We start from the raw sequence: 8644 nt of genomic DNA, 5'->3' as shown, positions 1-8644 counted from the left end.
AAATAATTGAACCGAGTTCCACTCATAGTATTGAGGCCTTTCATCCTCCTCATTTCTTCTTGTAGAGACTCGATTTACTGAGTCAATTTTTCATCTGTTGTGTTTTTGGCCTTTGTGGTCCTATACTCATATTAGTCATCAGGAATGACCACAGGGGGTGGTCGATTCTATGGAATATAGAGCGGGGGCCCATGGTATTCCGATACTGCAAGAGGCATAATGGTATGTGATCCTTGCGAAGGTTGCTCGGGTAGATCCTGATTTGACCCTGATGCAGGATGGTGTATTGTCTGGGCTTGTATGATGTTGGCATTGGCTAACACGATACTCATCATCTTTTCTTACTTCTCAATCATTTTCAATAATGCTGCTATTCTGGGATCAACATCTGACGTTCCAGCTGTTGTTGGCTGTGCAGGTTCGGACGAACTCATGGTAACAGTGGAAGATCTAAAAAAATATGGTGGTATCTCTGACTGCTGATATTTCTTTCGTTTGGCCACCTGTGGGTACAGAAGACCAAGCGTTACTATCTTGTTTATAAAAATAAAAATGCATGATGTTTTATTAGGTCGAGTAAAGTTGTTTATTATGAGTTTTAACGAAAAAGTAATTTCTCGACGTGGAGTCGGTCATCAACACAAAGTTGGTGAAGTGTTTTTAAAAAAGAATTACATCAGCACGGAACTGGCATCAATACGGAGTCGGCATCAACACAGAGTTGGCATCAGCACGGAGCTGGCATTGACATGGAGTCAGTGAAATATTTTGAAAACGTAATTACATCAGCATGAAACTAGCATCGAAAAGGAGTCGGTAAAATATTTTGAAAACGAAATTACCTCAGCACGGAGTTGGCGTCAGTACGGAGCTGGCATCGACACGGAATTGGTAAAACATTTTTGAAAATAGAATTATCTCAGCATAGAGCTACCATCGACACGGAGTCGGTAAAACATTTTGAAAATAGAATTATCTCAGCACGGAGCTGGCATCAACATGGAGTCGGCACCAACACGAAATTGGTAGAAATATTTTGAAAAAGTAAGTTTGTCAGCTCAGAGCTAGCATCGACACGGAGTCGGTAAAATATTCTGAAAAAGTAATTATCTTAGCACGGAGCTGGTATCGACACAGAGTCGGCATCAATATGGAGTTGGCATCAGCACGGAGCTGGCATGGACACGGAGTCGATAAAACATTTTGAAAAAGTGGATTTCTATAAATAAGTCGAGTTGAAAAAATATTTTTTTTGTTAGCCCTCAACCCAATTCTATGAAATCAATGCTTGCCAGTCAGATCTTCAGGGAAGAGGTGGCGCACAATGACACTCTTAAGTCACCTCATTTCCTTGAATAGACGTAGTCTATCCCCCTCGTATCAACAGGGCAAGATTTTTCTAGGCATCGACTTTGATTAAGAGCTACAATTGGCGCTTTTAAATTTTTTATTATTTTATTTTAAAAATATTGAATTAATTTGAGTTGATTGATCAATTGTCAGCTATGTTAGATTATATATGGATAATGGACTTGGTTTGATGTGGGTCATGGATCCGATTTGTAGTGGATCTGGGTCGTGGACCCAGTTGAAACGGATTTGGATCGTGGAGCCAATTGAAGTGGATCTGGGTCGTAAACCCAATTGTAGTGGATCTGGGTCGTAAATCCAATCTGAAATGGATCTGGGTCGTGGACCCGGTTGAAATGGATATGGGTCGTGGACCCAGTTGAAATGGATCTGGATCATGGACCCAGTTTTAATGGATATGACAAGGGACTCAAATCCGACTTGGATATGGGCCAGATCACGAGATTAGTTTGATCTAAGAAATTCGCACATCTCTTTTTTTTCGAAACGGTTGGCGGTAGACTTTTGAAAGTAATCGACTCCACTCGACCGTGGGTCTCGAGTTCGCTAGATCGGTTGAATAACTTGTGGTTGTTTGAAGCGTCATGGGTTCACTAGAGGCCCAAGGTCTACAAATCCATTTTGTTTCGATTTATTGACAACTTATTGAAGAAAAACCCACTTTGCTTAATTTTTCAGAATTTGGGATCTTTCGAAGGTGCCCTTAATGATCGAGCAATAGTAAAGGGACCCCACCAAACTGGTCATTAAGATTCCTACTGGTCCGTGTCCAGAGTACGGCTGAAGCTATCACTTGTCTCATCCGTTCTTGGAACACGGTTGAAGCATCCATTGTTTCATCCGTGTTTCCAGAACGGATGGGATATGAGTGATTTCATCCGTGTTTTCAACACGGTTGCAACTTCCATTGTTTCATCTGTGTTTCCAGAACAGATAAGACATATTTATGTCCACCCGTTTTATGGACACGGACGAAAAAGAATTCCAGTTTCTGGAATTTCACAAAACTGGTTCTTTGGTCCACTGTTTAGCTTTCTAGTCATTCCCTCGCTGTATTATTTTTTATTTTTTATTTTTTTAACGTGATGCAACAAATTTCTCCTCCTTACCTAAGGGAAGAAAAACAAAACGAAAACAACCTATGATCTATACAAATGTGCCTTCTTAGGTTTACAACATGGGCTTCGAGGTCTGACTACTTTAAATACATACACATTGCTTCGGGGGTCGATTGTAATTTTGAAAACTTGTTTCCTAGCATTGTCTAATCGGGCACATGCATGCGGCTAGTGGGTGGTTTTACTGTTACCCGATCTTCAAACCTCGATGCATACCGAAGTACACATGTCTTTGATTGGTGATCGAATTTGATGTGTTCATCCCCGACACTTGAAATAACGATTTCAAGTCGTAGAACTATTAAGCATCGGGGCTAAATATGTTGAGGGTGGGGTGGCTTGTGAGGTGGGCTATGCTCGCGAGTGCACGTGCAACATTTTTTTTTTCATTTTTCATTTCTTTTTCATCGACCCCCTTACAATTACGTAGCGAAGTAGAACAAGAATATAAGTAAATATTACATCATGGACATGGGAATGAAACTAAAACAGAAAACACACAAGCAACAACCAATAAATAACGTTAGTAAAACAAAAATCTATTTTTCTTTTTTTTTCTTTTTTTTTTAAATGACCGAGTTGTCACGAGGGATGAGCCATCGTCCCCAATGGAGTCGCCAGCTGTAGATACATGATTTTCAATTATGATGGCCACATCTACTAAGGTTTGGAGTTGCCACCATTTATATTGTAAGTGGGTGTGAATGGTTACCCGATGTACATTTTTCGAAAAAAGTGACATTAGACATTTTTAGCGACTTACAATGGATAAGTACTGATCAACCTCGAGATCAGGATAACCAACTCGGTTGGAGAAAAGGGAAGGTGTTAGGCACCCTTTTCTCCCTACTATGTGGTGGTAACCTCAAGTCAACTCAGTCATTTGGATTAAAAAATACGAAAAATAAAGTTCCACGTGTTGTGTATTTATACCCTAAGTAGGGATTTGTTTTTGGATCTAGCTTGTAGGGATCATCTCATCGAAGGAGATGATCCTAAAGAGCATGAACCTTAGACATAATCGATATTTGAAAAAATGTTGACTAAGGTTTCGGATCCATTTTCATGGGTTGAGAAGAATTCGAATCTTGATTTGCCTCAAAACAGTTTTAGGATTAAAAATCGATTTTATTTTTAAAAAAGGATTACAACCCTTATACTTTCAATCGGACCGAAATCCAATCTATCGGAGATAAGGGAGGGTAGCATTACATCTTAAAGGCCTTCTAAAAATAAAAATAAAAAGAGGAAGGAGGTAATAGAAGAGGAAGATGTAGAAGGTAGAGGAGAAAAGAGGGGGTATACTTCGAACCCACCTTGATGCTTATCCTTTGCTTTTCTTTAATTTCTTATTCTTCTTCTATGTCTTCTTGAGTTGAGTTCTTAATAAGTTATGAGAGTATAACTCTTTTAAGATTAGTGAGAGAGAGTAGTGAAGTGATGAATAGAGAGTTGAGAGAGAGAGTAGGCTGATTTTTTATGTGAGACTTGGTAAGAATTGGTAACCCATTTTGGGAAGAGGAGGGGGGTATTTATAGTGTTTGGAGAATACCTTGCGGGTATAATGGGATGAAGAATTGGGAGAATGGATAATGGCATGGGTTTTAGGGGTGGAAGATATGAAATTTGGAGTTAAAGGGAAGATAATTGTGAAATGAGTGGAAATGGGTTGTGTTTTGACCCAAATGGTTTGGATCTTACCCAAATCCATTTGGGTAGAGTGTTTGGTGAGATGAGATGAGTGATGGTTGATGGAGAGAATGGGGGGTGTAAGGTGTTAGGTGTTTGATTGAGTGTTAGGTTGGTTGAGGAGGTGAGGTGATTAGATTATGATAATGGATTGTGTAAGAGGTAGATTGTTTGGATTTGGAGGAATTGAGGGGATGATGACATGTGGCAAATATGATGAGAGAATGAAGTAATGAAGTGTGTTGATTGGTAATGGTAGTGGTTTGATTAGAGAGAAGAGTATGGGAGGTGTGGGGTGATGATGATGGGAGGTATGGGTTGAGGTGATTTTATTGGAGTGTTTTAAGGGAAAATGATGGGTTGAGGTGTAGAATATATGGGTTGTGATGTGGGTGGTTGATGGTGTTAGAGAATGGTGATAGGTTAGGGTGTAAGAGATATGGGTTGTGATGTAGGTGGTTGATGGTGTTAGAGAGTGGTGATAGGTTAGGTTAGGGTAGGATATGGGTTGAGGTGATTTTGGAAAGAAGTGATATGGGTAGATGAATTGTGCGAGAAAAGTGATGAGGGTAGGTGATTAGATGAGGGAGGTGAAAGGGGATAATGACACGTGTCATCTTTTGATTATAAATTGGTATTGGATATGGATTGGATAATGAATTGGATATAAATAATGTCTTGTGGGCTTTGTAGTGTTGGGCTTGGGTTTTAGAGATGTTTTATAAGTTATTTTGGATTGGGTAGGTTTTGTTTTGGATTGGATTTTTGAGGGTAGGTAGGTTTTAGGGTTTAGGTGATATGGGATTAATTTTAGGTTAGGGGGTAAGGTGGGAAATTGGTTTTTGAAAAATTGAGGGTTTATGGGCTTTAAACGGGTTTAAGGTATTTGTGAGTTTGGAGGATGGAGCGGTGAAGGTAGATGAAGGGTAGGCATCCCAAGTCTCACGTTTTTAATTTATTAATCTTTTTGAGGTTTTTGCAATCATTGATTTAATTAAAAAAATGCCACGTGTTGACAAATCGGGCCTTTTGGGCCCGTTGGAGAAAAAATCGGATATTTTTGGATACAAGAGCGGAGCAGTGAAGGTTGGGAAGGTGTAAGGTAGTTCAAACCCCTTTGGTGGGTCCTCTAGACCATTATGAGGTTTTAGGAGCATCGGTTCGATCAAAATGCCATTTTCAATAATTTGGGACTTTGAGGCCCGTTGGCCAACTTTGTTGAAAAATCGATATTTTGAGTGGAGCGAGATACATGGGAGCATGCCGAGTCTCTTTGGTGGGTCCACTAAATCATTGGGAGGCCTTAGAGTCCTCGATTTGATTAAAATGTCAAAAAATTTGTGATTTGGGCCTTTGAGGCCAGTTGACACATTTTGTTGAAAATCTGTTGTTTTTGGGCCCTTTCCGAGTATGGGCCCGTTCAAATTGGGATGTCTACAAGTTGTATATGGCTAATGCCAATGTAATGAAATATTGAAGACATGATAACGAAAAATGTGAACAAGGGAAAAGCTTGAAGTAGATAAAAGAAGATCAAAAGGAGAGTGAGTGAGAGTGAGGAAAGTATTATCTTTGCATTTCCCACTATCATGACTTCAATCCATCATTATCCACACCTCGATGAGGGTTTTGCTAGTGATTATGAGCACTTCACCCTTCTTGTTGTACTAGAGGAGCATGTCTTGTATGTTGTAGCTGATGACAATGATAATATCAAATGCCACAAGGTGCAATCAACTATTTTTAATAAGATTGGAAATCTTACTAAGTTAGTACGGCTAGACTTACTCCTCATATAAGTTTGTAACTTTAAGAAGGGTGCATTAACATTCCTAGGCCACTCCCAATGTTGGTAATGAAACACAACTTGAAGATGAGCGGATTCCACTAATTTAGCTGGCTGAAGCATTGGAGACACCATCTCCATTGATCCCTCTTTTAGATGGCGACGATTCCTCTGCTTCCCATGATGATTTGGGCATTCATTACTTATCAAGGTAGCCAGCACTGACCTCATATTATTTTGGGTGTCATTCTGAGTTTGTACAACACAAAAGTAGGAAGAGATGAGTGACATTAGACTCAATGTGTTGACTCCTGAATGGTTGATTGAGAATGGTTGGAAAATAAAGAGTAGGGTCCGGATCGGTGGTGCCACCGCCAGAGTGATTGACAAGGTAATTTGTTACCAGTGCTTTAGCTTTACTCTATTTGAGTGTGTAGATTATTCTCTCTAAATTATTTTTAAGGAATATTTTATTTTGTAAATTATTTGGGATTACTAAGAAAGAATGAAAAAAAAAAAACTCTAACGTATAACATACCTTTGGATTTTTTTTATGTTGAATTATAAAATTCCATCTAGATTAATGAACAATGTTAGGGTTGGAGTGGTGTCCACATGATCAAATCAAGTTGATGCAAAATAGCATAGAGTTTACATTTATCTTTGTTGAAAACAATAGCCCAGCTTGTAGATAAGATCCATTTTTATTTGTTTATGAATTTTCTTATTCAAAATTCTTTAATTTTTTCCAAGGTATTATTGTTTTATATGCATGAGGGTATTAGTTTGTTTTCTAGAGCTTAGACACCATGAAATGTTTGGTAGATGGTAGGATTAGAGCAATAATCACGGTTTAGGAATCAATAGGGGAATAAAATGGATCGAATGTTAATTGAATCTAAAGTTATCCATATTCAAATACATATTTTGCATTCATATTTTAATTGATGTCCAATTCAATCTGGTATGATTTGTTTGATTTAGGTCAGGTTTTAATGAATCATGTGTTTTTTTTTAAATCATTCTCTTCATATTTTACCTTTTGAACCCCTTCATTTTATAAGAATTCATTTAATAGATATTATTTTTAAAAATAATCTTTGAGAAATCTAAAAATACAGTTTTCAAAGTAATTTATTATTCGGATCTAGTTGGATCTAGTGATGGATCCATATGGGACCAAAATCCAACTCTGGACAAGGGACATAATACCATATTCGGCGCTTTTTATAGTCAGGTCTACTCCAACGATCCAAAAACCCATTAAGTACGATTTTCGAGTCATTAATATTTCAAGCCATGTTTGACCCATTTAATGCCCAAGAAACCAATATTACATTAGTAGGATTCCATGGAGTTAGTCAGGATTTGGTGTGTCATTTCATGAGAGTTTTGAATGCATGCCATGGATTTGTAGGGTGGTGTAAGAGAGAAATGGAAAGGTAAAGGATGTTTGATGTAGTTGAGTAGGATTCTAGCATATTTTAAATATTTGTTTCCCCCATGCTATTTGTATGGCGCAAAATGACTATTGTATCCCATTTCAAATAAGAAACCATCATGGGTCATTAATTCAAGTTGAGCTGAAGTTGAGGGTTTCGACAACAAATTATAAAATCTTTATATTAGTTATCGATTGTCACTAATTTAATGTATTTTAATTATATCTTGGTACATATATTTTTGTAAGGAAAAAAAGTCAATTTTGAACATTACTTGTCTTTCTTTTGTCCATGAGTTCATTGCTATATAGTCATTAGAGAAGGTGGAGTACAAGTTGTTCAATACCAAAATTTGAGTGGCCATAAATGTTCCCACTTTTTTACATTGTTATAAAACATGTTTAAAATATATCAAATGCATATTTCTCATGAATTTGAAATAAAAGAAAAAAATCTTAAGTTTTGAAACAAATCGCAAATTTGATAACCACCCTAAATGCATTTTTTAAATCAATGATTGCCAGTAAGAATTATAGGCCCCTTACCTATTTTTGGTCGTTAGAAGCAAAGAAAGTGCGTGAAAATCGAGACAAACTAGACTTCGATACGGTAGATTTTGAAAATAATCTGGTGGTCTTGAAGATCTCGACGATGGCGATCATTTTTCCTTTCTTCAATGGAGTATAGTTTGGACTCTAAGTCGACGAAATCTTGGGTTGAAGATGTCGAAACCCACTTTATGGTTCAACTATTTTTTGATGAAAAGTGGAGAAGGAGAAGAAAGAGAAATTTATGAGGTGGATTTATAGTGTTCTATGTTGCAGACAAATTTTTCTTCTTCGCCGACTACCAACGAGGTCTCGATCGTGACGAAAACCTGACTCAAAATGATTGAAAAATCAAGATTTTTGAGTCGGCTTTGATTGCTGGTTTTTGGAGCCTAGAAAAGACAATGAACATTGAAAGAAAAATTTTAATCCTTTATATAAAGAAGTTGAGGGATGAAACACGTATTTTTAAACTTATTTCCATTTTTGACAATAATTCAACTTTCTAGTCTCGAAAATTGACGAGTAAATACTCTATTTTTCATAATTTTTCATTACGGACCTAATGGTGCATTTTAATTCTTCCAATTCTCACTCTAAGAAAATTCACATTTTTTTTGCCCAGTTTGATACAAAAATCGAAGATTTGTAACTTTTTCGTTCAAACTCGAATTTGAGCATACTTACAGG

Source organism: Akebia trifoliata, chromosome 7 (assembly GCF_017979445.1).
Source record: "Akebia trifoliata isolate Shusen 1 chromosome 7, ASM1797944v1, whole genome shotgun sequence".
NCBI lineage: Eukaryota > Viridiplantae > Streptophyta > Magnoliopsida > Ranunculales > Lardizabalaceae > Akebia > Akebia trifoliata.
This window is presented reverse-complemented; position numbering follows the sequence as displayed.